Source organism: Octopus sinensis, linkage group LG16, assembly GCF_006345805.1.
Source record: "Octopus sinensis linkage group LG16, ASM634580v1, whole genome shotgun sequence".
Classification (NCBI taxonomy): domain Eukaryota; kingdom Metazoa; phylum Mollusca; class Cephalopoda; order Octopoda; family Octopodidae; genus Octopus; species Octopus sinensis.
The window spans coordinates 28,673,277-28,689,860 of NC_043012.1; the positions used below are offsets into that span (position 1 = coordinate 28,673,277).

Genomic DNA, 16,584 nt, shown 5'->3' on the forward strand with positions numbered 1-16,584 from the left:
TTTACTGAAATGTGGGTGAATGCAGCGGGGATGAACCGCGTGAATAGGCCTACTATCAACTTACACTTGCAAACCAGAGGCGGTTGAGAATAAGAAAGACACCTGTTCAGGTGCCCTTAGCGATCTGGGTAACCAGGATGAGTAGTGTTCCTCGGTTGTCCCTGAGTGAAACTCTCAGCTTTTGGGGAATTTTGTTGCTGAATTTTTGTTATTAATTCTTCTTTTATTTTATACACAATATTTTATGTTAAGCCCACTTGTCCCTTATCTTGTATTATCCTTTTTCCGTTCGACCCTTTTGGCCAATAAAAAAAGATTATTATTAGTAGTAGCGATAAGGCGGCTAGACGGCAGAACCGTTAGCACGCCGGGCAAAATGCCGAGCAGCATTTTCTCCCCCTTAACGTTCTGAGTTCAAATGCCATTGGGGTTGACTTTACCTTTCATCCTTTCGTGGTTGCCTTTGCTTTTCATCATTTCAGGGTCAATAAAATGAGTACCAGTTGAGCACTGAGGTGATGTAATCGACTAGTAGCCTACCCCCAAATTTCAGGCCTTGTGCCTATACTAGAAAGGATCATTATTATTATTAGCACTTACTGTCTTTTGTTATATTATTATTATATTATTATTATTATTATTATTATTATTATTATTATTATTATTATTATTATTATTATTATTATTATTATTATTATTATTATTGAGAGAGCAGTGCATGCCATCAAAGTGACACTAGTGTAAAATATACGAAGCCCAGTATATCCATCATGACTACCCGTCCGATAAGGGTACACCAGGCACATGCAACACAACCATATGTGCACGACATGGAGATCTCATATCAAGATAAACAGCGCATGACCTCGCAGGTCGGGACCAGTTAGAATTTTCTTCTGGTCGAGTAACCCATCCCGCTCAAAAGGTCCCTGAATAAGGATTCTTTAAGGATGTTGAACGAACCACCCATGTTTCCAAAAGTGAATTATCCAAACCTCTAAGAATTCCTTTTAACACACGGCTATGATGCTCCCCCACTACTTCTGCTCGTGATCAGAGATGCACTTATCGTCAGCCACTAAGGGACATGCTCAACTGGTTAAGGTCAATCAACTGACACGCAAATCTGTGGTATTGAGCAGAATATTTGCTGTAGCCCATCTTTCATACCATGACAAAACAATGTACATGATAACACTTTCAATCAGTTAAGATCAGAAACCATGTGTGCCACTGTCTGGTACTGCATCAGAGCATTTATGGTACTGTATCAGGGCATTAATTATTATTATTATTATTATTATTATTATTATTATTATTATTATTATTATTATTATTATTATTATCATTATCATTATCATTATTATTATTATTATTATTATTATTTATTATTATTATTATTATTATTATTATTATTATTGCTATTATTATTATTATTATTATTATATTATTATTATTATTATTATTATTATATTATTATTATTATTATTATATTTGTTATTTTGATTTCTCTGAATATATACTGATAATGTAGATAGCTGACTTGGGTAAGCGTTCAAAGTGATACTGTCCCTCACTGTTTCAACCATGTTTAATTCTATACAAGTTTTGTGAAATTTAGCATCCGTAATTATTTATCTGTAATGTGATTCAAACCGAATTTTACTGAAAGAATTGTAACCAATATTGAATTTATGCTACACTGATATCGTCATCTTCATCACACACACACACAAACACACACACACACAAACACACACACACACACACACACACACACACACACACACACACACACACACATACACACACACACACACGCACACACACACTCACCCTTAAGCATACTTATATATAAATACATATATAGAAAGACTGATAAATATCTTTACGGATGCGTGAGAGGAAATGTGTATGAGTACATTTGCTTGTGTGTGTGCGTGTGCATGCGTGTGTGTGTGTGTGTTTATGCCTATGTTTATGATTACGCTGATCTAAACACCGGTATTGTTATAATACATTAAATCCCATGGCTTAATGAATGGACACCTAGAAATTCTTCAATAAGAACTTGACTAAAATATGAACTCAAGCTGGTGTGACCGACTAAAGCCATGAAATCCTTCTGCTTTGCATGTAGAGGTTTGATCCCTGCTTCATATAATGACTGACTGGACAAAAGAATGCAGGAATAAAGACACATATTTACATTCTTATTCTCTGTTACTATTCGGTTTTCCACAATTATCATTCATGATGTTTAAGGCACAATATTATGTCAAATAGAAGTGTACGGAATGAATCAAATTGAAAATTTGTGTAAATAAGTGAAAAGAAATATGATACGTTATCACGCGCGCGCACACGCAATACATTTACACACATACATGTATATATATATATATGCATGTAGCTATATCCGTATACAGTTGTGTGCGCGTGTGTGATGGAGAAAATATGTCAGATTCTGTATGTAAACACGGTATGTATTTTGCGTGTGTGTGTGCGTGCGAGAGAGAGAGTTCTCTCACTCTAAAGTTCTTCAGTACAATCGTATCAATTACATTCATGTATTTATTTATTTGCACTCACATATACACGTACACATACGCACGCACGCGCGCGCGCACGCACACACACACACACACACACACACACACACACACGTATATATACGCATGTATTCATGTATGTATTTATACGTTTCTTGATTATTTCTTTCTTTTCAACTCTTCTACTATTTTATTTATCTATTTGTTCACTTTTTCCTATTCACGTCTCGTTTACATCTTTTCATATTTCTGCCTTTTCGCGTTGCTTTCACCCTCACTCCATCTGTCAGCGATCATTCCTTCTTACCAGTCATCATTCGTTATATGGTCACAAGGCATTAATAATAAATGTTATTTTAGCTGCCATTTCAATGTTATTTTGATAACAAACTTGAAATTGCTTCTGTGAAAAAACAGCGGCTTCGTTTGGCCAAGCGAAGCTCTCTTTATCATATTTTTTTTCTTCTCCTCCTGTATTGCTTTACCTCGATAATGTCGTTTTGGTCGGATGCCAAAAGACCTCTACCATTTCTCTACCTATTAACGGAATACGGCAATTGGATAATATATTATCATGCATGGCTGGCCCAAAGTTTGAATTTAACACGCTTTGGCTCATGTCCTGAAGATTCTCAATGCACATGTATACACACACAAAGATACAAACACACTCGTACATACACACACACGCACGCAAATATTCAGATGTGCTAATATGTGTGTACCTCTGAGCGTACTTGCGTGTATGAGCCTTTAAATACATATATACATATACAAATATGCACACACACACACTGCTGTTTGTACATACATGTATATATATGTGTGTGTGTGTGTGTGCATGTGTTTGTGTGTGTGTGTTTGTGTGTATGTGTGTGTGCGTGCGTGTGCGAGTGTGAGTGTATATACATACATACATACATACATACATACATACATACATACATACATACATACATACATACATGCATATATATATATATATATATAGTAAGAGGAGGAATATAATATCCAGGCAGACACCGAATTTCTGTTAAATGCCAAGGCTGATTCCTTCCTTTAACTCCCATCCGATGTGGCAGTTTATTTCTTGGCTACTTAGAGTGTAAAGTAAAATATTGATAATATTGATAATAGGGAAAACGAAGACTTTATTTCCAGTTAGTTTATTCATAATAATAGTCTGATACGTGTTTCGATCGCATTAACTGCATATTGTTGCATATTTACATGCAGCAATTTATGCATTATTTGTTCGATCTCTTCAGGGTATATAAGTATGAAATTGTTCGAAGATCAATTTTTCTCCGATATCAGTTGAATTCGACTAGTTAGTAGCAGTATGAATAAACTGATTGGAAATACACGAAGTTCTTTTACTTGTTTCAGTCATTTGACTACAGCCATGCTGGAGCGTCGCCTTTAGTCGAACAAATCGATCCCTGTTATTATGTTTTGTAAGCATCGGTGTTCAAGCGATGGTGGGGAGATAAACAGATACATACATACATACATACATACATACATACATACATACATACATACATACATACATACATACATACATATGTATATATGTATATATATACGACGGGCTTCTTTCAGTTTCTGTCTACTAAATCCACTCACAAGGATTTGGTCGGCCCGATGCTATAGTAGACGACACAAGCCCAAGGTGCCACACAGTGGAACTGAACCCGGAACCATGTGGTTGGTAAGTAAGCTACTTACCACACAGCCACTCCTAAAGTAACAAACTGAGGAAAAGAAATCCTTCAAAGAGGTGTGTTAAACATCCAATTCCCATCCAATGAAAGGGTTTCAATTGGGATGTGTTTGAAATGTTATGAAGTGAATTTCGATGGTCGTTGATTGCACTTACTTGACTGTATCGTCCGTTAGAGTGTTTTTGTTGTTTTTTAATTGTAATTGATGTAAGATTGAATTGTTAACGCTCACGCTCATCACACAGATATTTGAATTAATTTTTACAATCCAGCTTTTCTTTCACACGGAATTTCTAAAGTCAAGACCCTGAAGTGACTATATATATATATATATATATATATATATATATATATATATTATATATATATATATATATATATATATATATAATGGAACTGTGTTTATGTATATCAGTGAAAAAGTCGAAACAATATATTGACCTGTTAAGGTTTTTATAATTATTTATGCTATATACTATTATGTTACGTTGTTACGTTATATATTATATTCATAGGATTTAATGTAATATTGTAATATAAAGAAATTATTAGATTGTCAATTGAATATCTCTATATTTAATTTATATACTTTATGTGTTTATATAGGTATATTATGTACATGTATGTATATCTGTATGTATATATAGGCACAGACGCAGCTGTGTTGTAAGAAGTTTGTTTCCCAACCACATTGTTTCGAGTTCAGCACCTTGGACAAGTGTTTTAATACTCGGGTGAACCAAAATCTTATAAGTGGATTTGGTAGACTGAAAGAAACCCGTAGTGTATATATATATATATATATATCTTATGATAATCTTATGATAAAAGGCAGATTTTCTCTGCCTGTTCCCATGTTTCTTTTTAATACAATTCTACAATATAGAATTTCTTCAATTGGAATTTACCTATGATTTTTCCAAGTAGATTCGATTGGGTCATGGCATAAAAAGTTTTTTTTTTAATTTGACCCCCAATTAAGCAAAAATTCGAGAAAACTCAATATTTTGCAAGTGTGAAACTATCAAAGTGAAAGCATTATATAACAGGGATGAGCCATTAATACTGGTCATCCATTTTGCTAGAGGAAGATCCGCTATGGTCTAATATGCTACACCACTGTTTTTTAATTCATATTAATCAAATTAATATTCAATTTTTCACCCTTATTATGTGTGTGTATTAGCAATACGTATAAAATTGCATCAATGACTTGAACTTGAATAAGTGGTTTCACATAAATGGGGATAAATTAAAAGGTTTGTTGTTATTATTATTACTGTTTGACTATTGTAATCACGTTTGTTGGTTCCTCGTCAGGGAAACGTTGTTGTGTTGCATTTGTTAAATAATTGTAAACCGTAACCCTCCCCCTTTCGGAGAAGGGGCTTTGGTTATTGTTTAAAAATTGAATTGTGTCCCTGTTTGGGGAAATTGACAATATTTTCACCGTCTTTACGGAAGCATTTTTGTTAAAATGCCTTCGATAGAAGAAAGTCCAAAAATGAATTTCGCTGCAGCCGTACACTTCTATACAAGAGGGAGGACAAGATCCAATTGATCGAAATTGCAAGAGACGGAATTGCAATTCCAGTCTGGTATATATTTTGAGTATTGTTATCACTAGCGATATCAAGATATACCTTTGTATTTTGTATTTTATGTGTAGATGTATATATATAGATGTACATGTAATATGTACACATATATATATACACATATATACATGCATAATATATCTACCCATACACACATACGCACACACACACACATACATAGGGGCAGGTGTGGCTGTGTGGTAACAAATTACGTTCGAAGATACTGTACTTGATATGGGCGGTAGTGCCTTGCCGGTCTATGGCCTACCTTCAACAAACCGGGAAGGCACAAACACTCTGTCTTCACATTTGCTGCGTGAGACATGATTTAATGTTGACGAGCTTGCCGACAATGAGCCAAAGCTCCTTCCAGAACAGAAGTTCGCTTACAACTCCGTTGTTAATTCAGTCCGGGCCAAAGCTGGGGGGATTTTTTTTTCCTGGACGCTCCTGGGGGCACTGGGAAAACTTTTGTCAACAAATTAATATTGGCTGAGATTAGGCGAACACAAGGCATTGCCCTAGCTGTGGCATCACCTGGAATTGCGGTTACTTTGTTGCCAGGCGGCAGGAAAGCTTACTCCACCTTCAAGCTCCCGCTTGACTTAGCGAAGACTGAGACACCAACTTGCAACATCAGTAACAGCTCCGATCAGGCAGAAGTCTTCAGACAATTCAAGCTTATCGTTTGGGATGAATGCACGATGGCCCACAGAGGTGCTCTTGAGGCACTAGATAGATCTCTCAGAGACATCAAACACTCTTCAGCTCCCATGGGAGGCATAACACTTCTTCTTTCAGGGGATTTCCGACAAACACTTCCCGTTATTTCCAAAGGGACTAGAGCTGATGCAGTAAGTGCGTGTCTTAAGTCATCCACATTGTGGCCACTGGTGAAGACTCTCAAACTTCACACCAATATGCGTGCTCATATGCGACGTGATATCACATCAGCAGCATTTTCTCACACCCTCCTTGCACTTGACGAAGGCAAAATACCAGGGGATGAAAATGATAATATTGCCATCGATTCCATTTGTACCATTGTTAAAACGCCTTCTGATCTCAGAGATGCAGTGTTCCCAGATCTACAAGCTAATTATCAGAATATGGATTGGATTGGCCAAAGGGCTATTCTGGCCCCGAGGAATAAAACTGTTTACCATATTAATGATGAAATGCTAAAACTCATTGCTGGGGATGTCTATGCATATAAGTCTATCGATACAACTCCTGACCCAGAGGACGTCATCAACTATCCTATAGAGGTACTCAATTCCTTTGAGCCCCTGGACAACCACCACACATTCTCAAACTTAAAGTTGGTTCCCCTATAATGCTCATTAGAAATTTGGTTCCCCCAAAACAATGCAATGGCACACGTTTGATCGTTAAGTCCTTATCTCCCAATCTGATTGAGGCCACCATTATCACAGGGTGCGGTCGAGGCAACGTTGTGCTCATACCTAGGATGCATCTTTTCCCATCAGGAGCAAACCTACCTTTCATATTTCGGAGGTCCCAGTTCCCAGTAAGGCCATGTTTCGCAATGTCAATTAACAAAGCGCAGGGTCAAACACTGTCTGTGGCGGGAATACATTTGGGAGAGCCATATTTCTCTCATGGTCAGCTTTATGTTGCCTGCTCGCGTGTCGGCAGCAACACTGGTGCTTTCGCATTCGTTCCACAACGAAAAACAAAAAAAAACATTGTGTACAAGGAGGTTTTATAGGATTACTACGTTTCATCATTTTCGAACACGTTAGTATTTCACTTACATACGACTCTCTTTTATGATGGCATTTACATTTTTAGGCGTTTCATGACATTAATTCACACTTAACCAACACCTGTCCTTCGCTCACCTCTATTTCTATCCATTCATCATCAAAACACCAGCCTCATCTTCTATATCCAACGTACATGACACATCTACCCCCTACATCTACACTCTCACTGTTAAAGTTTACATAAGCGACAACACGATCGCAACATACACTTTGGAAACTAAGCAACAGATCATTTTATACAACAACACATTTAATCATAACGCCCATCAATGAAAACATCTCCACCACTGTGTTGTGATTTATCTATTCAACACCACTACAGTCTTGCCGGTCTGACATATGGTGAGTAGATGCTATTGTTCTATAAATTACCCATATTTACTTACCCATGCTTCATTCCCCTCTTGCCTACATAGGGCATCCATTCTCTTTTAACACAGCATGAAGTTTTGTAACAGCACATCCGCTGCCGTTCGTGGAAAACTAAGAGACCCTATTCACCTGCGAACGCTTTACACCGCCTTCCACGACTATCAGATCTTACAATTAAGAGAACAATAACATGGCTCTTTTCAAGGCAACCTCGCATTCAATTTTTACACCATTCTACGAGGGGGTAGGAACCCCTTTACACGGCTTTCTATACACTTACAAATACATTCATTCGCCGTAAACTTATATCAATATTTGCCTGAATAATCATCATAATTCAGTGCAATCATTAACAGTACTTTCAAGCAATTCAGCCCCGAGCAACGCCGGGCAATTCTGCTAGTATATATATATATATATATATATATATTATATATATATATATATATATATATATATATATATATACATACATATATACATATATACATATATACATATACATACATATATATATATATACATACATATATATATATATATATATATATATATATATATATATATATATATATATAATATATATATATACTCTTTTACTCTTTTACTTGTTTCAGTCATTTGACTGCGGCCATGCTGGAGCACCACCTTTAGTCGAGCAAATCGACCCCGGAACTTATTCTTTCTAAGCCCAGTACTTATTCTATCGGTCTCTTTTGCCGAACCGCTAAGTGACGGGGACGTAAACACACCAGCATCGGTTGTCAGGCAATGTTAGGGGGACAAACACACACACACATACATATATATATACACATATATATATATACATATATATATATATAATATATATATATATATATATATATATATATATATATATTATATATATATATATATATAATATATATATATATACATATATATATATACATATACATATATACATATACATATATACGATGGGCTTCTTTCAGTTTCTGTCTACCAAATCCACTCACAAGGCTTTGGTCGGCCTGAGGCTATAGTAGAAGACACTTGCCCAAGGTGCCACGCAGTGGGACTGAACCCGGAACTATGTGATTCGTAAGCAATCTACTTATCTCACAGCCACTTTTACGCCTATAGTTGTTCTCCTTATTTAAAAAATATTTTAGTAGGACGGCCCACACCCGAGACAGAGGCAGAAATCTCATGTAGGGGTAACACAACATATCCACTGAACGGCTACTTTAACACGAGGCAGATGTAACAATAGTAGAACCAAATGGGCAACCAAACGTGCGAAAGTACGTGGGAGAAACTAAAAGCCCCTTCAGAACCCGCTATAGCAACCACAAGTCCTCTTTCAACATTCAGGAGATATGTAATGCCACAACCCTACCCAAACACGTATGGCCATTGAAAAATAGTGCCACCGAGTACAACATAAAGTGGGAGATTCTAGAGAAATGTAAAGAGTACTTCAATAGCAGCTGGAAGTGCAGTGTGTGTCATTCTCGCAGCAGTGTGTGTCATTCTCGCAGCAGTGTGTGTGTGTGTGTGTTATTCAATAGCAGCAGAAAGTGCAGATTATGCCTGGCTGAGAATAGCAGAACTGAAAATTTTAATACTTGCCCACATGAAAATGATATACATCCTATCATACCTTCATGCCCCATCATGACTATAATAATCATTTACTCAACTTCAACCCTTCACTAATACCTGGGAATCCAACAGTGTTTGACCAGAAGATACACAAATGCACCTACCAACAAACACACGCCCCAGCACGGCGGCCACCCACTCGCCCCAGCACTGCGGCCACCACGAATTTAAGCAAAACATAATAAGGAAGCACACAAACGAACACAGCTGTGTGTGCCAACACCACCCACAAAGGTTATACACATTCCATTTCCACATGAACACCAACCTTAAAAACTTGTTTTGGTACCAAGGGACGTAATTTAATCCCCTGCTCAATTCGCTTCAACACCTTTTCACAGCAACCACAAACCGGATGTATCTATTCACCTCTAACAATAGAGAGCAGTCGCCATATTTCATTCTATATCGGCTACCTCTGATGAGCGCATGGTTACATAATCTGATTGTTACCTAACACTCCATCGAATCCCTAGTGCGAAACCGATGGGTAAGATCGGCCGTAATGTATATATAATACTCCACACTTTGACTAATATAGCTACTCTACTGGGATATACGAGTGTATATTTCCTGACTTATGAAAGCTTAGAGGCTTACACACACACACATACACACACATACACTCATATATATATGCTTATTTCGGTTAATGACTTATTCAGGAATATAGCAACACTAGCGCTCCTGAGGGTAATATTCTCTGGGAACGCACAAAAGGCCTTTTTAGAGTTATTTACTTTGAATTATTATCTCATACCTGATTAGCCTGTTATTACGTAACATGCTTCACGATTTTAGTATACATACCTTATTAGTATTTCAGCCTATGTTTTATATACTCTGGGAGCGCCTTTCGAAAGAAGCCCGTCGTATATATATATTATTTAGTTATTGAAGATATGTATTTCATTATTAGATTATAACTTAGCCAACGAGATATGTAGATCGTTAAATAGTTATACAGTTCTTTTAAGATAAGTTATACGTTTATAATTTGCTTTTTAATCTTTAATTTTTTAATATATTTCATAAATATATTATATTAATATTTGATATTTACGTAAGTAATAATGGACTAATTAATTTTAATCCTTGCCCACATGAAAATGATATACATCCTATCATACCTGCATGCCCCATCATGACTATAAATCTAATGATTACATATATTCTGATCTTCCAGTAGAGAAAGTTCCTTTCTAAGGATAATTTTAACTCAAGTAAGGGCTAATTGAGGTAGTATATTTTATACCCTGCTAGTGTACTGGTTTTATCCTCAAGTATTATTTCTTGATGTGCATATAAATACCACGAGTTTTCCATCATAAATAGTCGTTATGTTATTTTTGCATTATCTGAAATGGAATACCCACGAATCTATTGATTGAAATCCCAATAACTGAACTATTATTAATTTCTATTATTATATATTTTGTATATTTATATATAAATATATCATAATCATGATCTCACTGTACGATATGCTGGTATACCCGGTATATATTCTCCATATTAAAATGCATGTAATGCTAAAGGGTGTGTACCTGATCGATTTAGAAATTCGTTTTCCGACATTATTCATATATATATATATATATATATATGTGTGTGTGGTGTGTGTGTGTGTGTAATTATGTATATATATACAAAAAGGACACAGGGAAAAATGTGTCAAGGCCATCAGGAGGCGTTCGATGCTTCCTAGGGCTATACAGCGGTGGTGTACCCCCTACTGTCACGTTCTTGTTAGATTGACAGTATACAACCATTCTATCGCCCCACCACCGTACATGTCTCTACGAGAGATTTAGAAATTCAATATTTCTTATTTTGATAATCAGTGAATAGACTTCACTGAATATAGATATATACAATTGCGAAGTCGAGGCAAATATCACCGGCTGACCGGTGTCTGCTACTCTAGGCCGATGAAGGACAACGATCCTGAAACACGTGTCCCTAGATGCAGTTCCGGCAGCCGGGGGTGTTTGTCTCCCCTTCGTAAATGTATATAAGGACACAGGGAAAAATGTGTCAAGGCCATCAGGAGGCGTTCGATGCTTCCTAGGGCTATACAGCGGTGGTATACCCCCTACTGTCACGTTCTTGTTAGATTGACAGTATACAACCATTCTATCGCCCCACCACCGTACATGTCTCTACATGCGTGTGTGACAGGCCATTTAGTTGAACTCCCATTAAAATCAATATTTTTCATTCGATTTCGTTCACACTTGGCATATACATCATTTATGTTCTAGAGATGGTACTACTCTTCAGATTATTCACTTATGGCGTAATATGGTGTTATGGGGCTTCAGGTTTAAGAAAAAGTTCCATTCCTGGGATTTGTGTCTAATCTGGACAAGAGAGGTAACTCTTTGCGAAGTAATATTCAGAAATTGATTGTCTCTCTTATATTTGTATCTCTTAAACACTTTTGCATAGTACGTAAATAAACAATATGGATAATCGTTGCTTTAAGTGAACATAATGAGTAACGCTACACCTACTGGACAAGACGAAAGCATCTTTTCATAGTAGGTAGAGCGATCACCCTCCCACTACCCATGCCAATTACAACGGCGGGCTTCTTCTCTTGAAAGACTTGGTTATGGCAAGTGGAGATCAACGATTGGACGCTTACTCTCTCAACACTCCAGACAGAAATGAAGACGCCTGTCCTAATCGCCTTATCCACAGAGAAACATCCTACAACATCTACAAACGCAACCAGTACATTGCTGACAAGACTCTTCTGAATTCCGATCAAAGCTGACGTATGCAATTTTGTCCTCAGAAACATCTACACACACACTGGCGGAATCATCTTCTTCGACGCACCCGGTGCAACTGGAAAAACATTCCCCCTGAATCTTCTTCTTGCGAAGTTGTGGCGTAATGGTGACCTTTCTATTGTTGTTGCTACCTCAGAAATAGCCTCGACTCTTCTCGACAGCAGATGAACAGCAGACTCTACCTTCAAATTGCCTTTCAACGTAACACATCAAGAAAACCCAACGTGCCACATAATGCATTCCTCGGACGAAGCGATAATTTTGAAAAAGTGCAAACTCATTGTTTGGGATGAAGCAACTATGCCCCATAAATGTTCCCTACAAGCACTTTACACCACAATGAGAGACCTTAGATCGAACAACATTCTTGGAGGTGCGACACACTCTGCCTATTAAACCCAAAGGAACACTGCTCATAAACTTAATACCTGCCTTTAAAAGTCCCTCCTTTGATTGCATGTCCAATTGAAACAACTCACCATCAACATGGGATGACGCCTACAGACTGGTCAGTCTACAACCCAGTTTTCGGAAATGCTCCTTAAGATCGGCAATGGACAAATTACGTCCGACAACAATGGATACATTCACACTACTGCCACTGGCCACATTGTCTTCATCCCGTTTACCCAAATCTAACAACGGAATACATAGAACCAGCTTGGCGTTTCAACAGGGCCGTTCTTGCCCCTACAACTGCAGCTGTCAACATTCTTAACTACGACTTACTGAGTCAGGTACCTTCTGAAGAATGTTGTTACAGACCAGTTGACACCGTTACTGACCTCGATCAGGTTACACACTTTCCAACACAATTTCTCAACTCCCAACATCCTGCAGGACTCCCTCCCTATGAACTTCACTTAAAATCGGTTGCCCTGTAATCCTCCTACGCAATCTAAATGCCCCTACACTACAAGCAACAGAACTTGCCTTGTGGTCAAACACAATGATGGACCACGTCATCAAATCCCAAATTATCACGGTACAAGGCAAAAACGATATCGTTTTCATTCCGAAAATTCCGCTAACCCCAACAGACTGCTCCTACCCTATGCAGAGACTTCAGTTCCCTCTCAAATTCAGCTTCGCCATGACAATTAGCAAAGCACAAGGTCAATCACTGAAAGTTGTCGGATTAGACCTTCGAACGTTGTACTTGAACAGTTCTACGTCAGTTGTTCCAGAGTTGGCCAGCCAGACAACTTACTCATCTATGCGCCTGAAGGAAAAACCAAAAATGTTGTCTACAAAGCAGCCCTACAGTAGTTATTCCTCTACTGCAATCTTCACATCTATGCCAAACTGTGGCTGTTAGCAATCAGACTTCCTGTAAGCATTCCATTGATATTTTGCTTCATTTCCCCGATTGCTGTTAACAGTACATTACCTTCAATGACCCTTCTTACTTCATGCACACTGTTCGCTCATAAGCATGCTCTGATATTTATTTTTCTATTTGTGTGTTTGCTATAAATGTTTGCTTTTCTTTATCATATATGGCTTTCATTGAAAAAAAAAAGCTTCAATGCAGTTGTGTCAGGCATTACGAGTAAAACAACTACATGCTACAAAACACTTCAGGTGAGATAAAGGATCCCTAATGCCTACTGCAATTGTGATCTCATTTTATGGGCTTTCATTTATTACTAACTGCCAAATTTGCGTTCAAAAAACTTTATTCATTACCTAAGTTGCTTAATACCATATAAACTGCTAACGAAAATGGCAATTAAACATTTTGCGTTTATCAACTTGAAACGACTTCTAGCTGCGGGCTAATTCAAATTAAACCGTCCACAGGAGTGCACCATTATAAGAAATTACACCGTCCAAAGGACGGGTGCATTTGCTAGTATACTTATAATTATTTAGATTGCTTTTTTCTTCAGTTAATGTAACATGGGTTTTCCTTTACGAAAACTAACAGTAAAATCATTGATGTCCATTGGACGAGTTTGATATGGAATCCAAATGATTTTAACAAATGCGATTATGTGTCAAATTTTTGCCTATGTCATAATGCTTAGCGGCATTTCGTCCGTCTTTTCGTACTGCGGTCAAATTCCAGCGAGGCCAACTTTGCTTGTCATTCTTTCGGGGTCGACAGAATAAATACCAGTCGAATACTGGAGTCGATGTAATTAACCTAGACACTCCCCAGAAATTGCTGGCCTTGTGACAAAATTTAAAACCAATTTTTTACCCATATAAAATGAGTAACTACAATAACTATCGTTGCTAACAATTTGTAAATTATGTAATTACGATGTCTGAGGAGTAACACCACTGAGCGAATCGTAAGCGGATAGTTCGAATCTTTTCCGATTCGTGTCGCCACAAAGAAAGGCATTAATAGTTATAGAATAGCGGAATATTCAGTTCATTGTAGCTATTAGTTACATTGTATAAAGAATATAAAAGTGAGGTCAATCTGAGATCAGTTAGACGATGGTTATTCAGTTTAGTAAATCTTTAATTAATGTTTTCGTTTTTTTTCTTCCTTTCCTTTCAACAGATGACCGTTGCGTTAGCAGTCATAGGTCGACTTCTTTATTACACATTCTATCCTATTCTCTACCGACCCGTTGATATTAGTTTGCCATTTGTCTAGAATGTCTCCTTCTTTGATGAATTATTTAATTTCAACCGACACAATTGTGTTTGGCACGAACTTAAACAGTAAGGAAAAAAAAGACACGCTGTGATCATAATCATAAACATCAGCACCACAACAACTACAATGCACGAAGACTATGAATTCAAACAAAACCAAAATCTACGTTAGGTTTCCTTTCATGCTTTCCCCTCGAAGTCCTCACATCTTTTAAAAACACATTTAATAAGAAAAAAGGTAAAACATGTATACAAAGAAATATATAAAGTATATATTTACCGGTGGCTGTATGTGTGTTGAGTATTAGCAATTCAGTCAACTGCTCTAGAGACGATCAAAGTACTAAGACTCTCAGATTAGCTGACACTATACATCTATTAGAGTTTTTCTATCATATAAGCCGTGTGTGAGCTTATGTAAAGAAATGCTTTTTATGCGATCCTGCATACTTGGACACTACATTAACATACATAAACAGACATGCGCATACATACAAAGCTACGTATATTCATGTATGATTGCGTATGTGTATATATATATATATATATATATATGTGTGTATGTGTATCATGTGTGTACGTGTGTGTGTGTGCGTGTGTGTGTGTGTGTGTGTGTGTGTGTATGTGTAGGACATCAAACCAGACGTTTACAATCCTTATTTTCACAATACATGTAAGTTGTTCATTAGTCTGAAATAGTATGCGACGAATTGGATTTTTGTGCTATCTGGTCTGCAGTTTAATATATCCCAGTACATCATGACAGAACAATAAGACCCGATCTTCAGATATAAGAATAGTATAATATTCGATTTTTCTAGTGAAATTGATCAGTTTTAAAATCATCCACTCGATAGAATAATCTTTGTGCATAAATCTCCGTGTATATGTGTATTTTCAAAGTATTTTCAGTGACTTCAAATAAACTATAATCATCAAATGCATGTACAAATACATTTTGCTTTATTCTAATGGCATTTCTTTCATTAAACTCCTAAGACTTCTTGCATACATATTCTCTCATCGTCCTTCTCTCCTCCTCCTCCTCTTCTCTCTCTCTCCCTCTCCTTCTACACAGACATGTGTCCATACCAATATGTGTGTGGCTGTATTTGTCTTCCTCTTCTACCACTTGACAACCGTATAACTTTATGCGTGTGTTTACATGTTTGTGTGTATATACGTATGTATCTATGTTTATATGTAACCTTATTTCTATGCATGTATATCTATACACACATGTAAGGCACAGCTATGGCTTTGTGGTAAGAAGCTTGCTTCCCACCCACATGATTCTGGGATTAGTTCCATTGCGTGGTACCTTGGGCAAGTTTCTTCTACTGCAGCCGCGGGCCGATCAAAACCTTGTGAATATATATATATATATATATATATTTAATCAATATAGGGTGGCAAGGAAAATTTTGTAGAATTTTATTGCCACCAGCGGCCCAGCGGGAAAAAAATTAAATAGTCAT

General features: G+C 37.0%; 1 long non-coding RNA gene across 1 annotated transcript in view; it reads right to left on the reverse strand.

Annotated features, from left to right (window-relative positions):
* The window catches only part of LOC118766609, a 19,802-nt gene extending 6,473 nt beyond the window's left edge, over positions 1 to 13,329 (reverse strand). The window contains exons 1-2 of the long non-coding RNA XR_005002549.1: positions 13,256 to 13,329; positions 3,954 to 3,960 (exon numbers count right to left, since the gene is read on the reverse strand). This is a non-coding gene — a long non-coding RNA (uncharacterized LOC118766609). The remainder of the gene's footprint in view (positions 1 to 3,953; positions 3,961 to 13,255) is intronic.
* Positions 13,330 to 16,584: the final 3,255 nt, after the last annotated feature.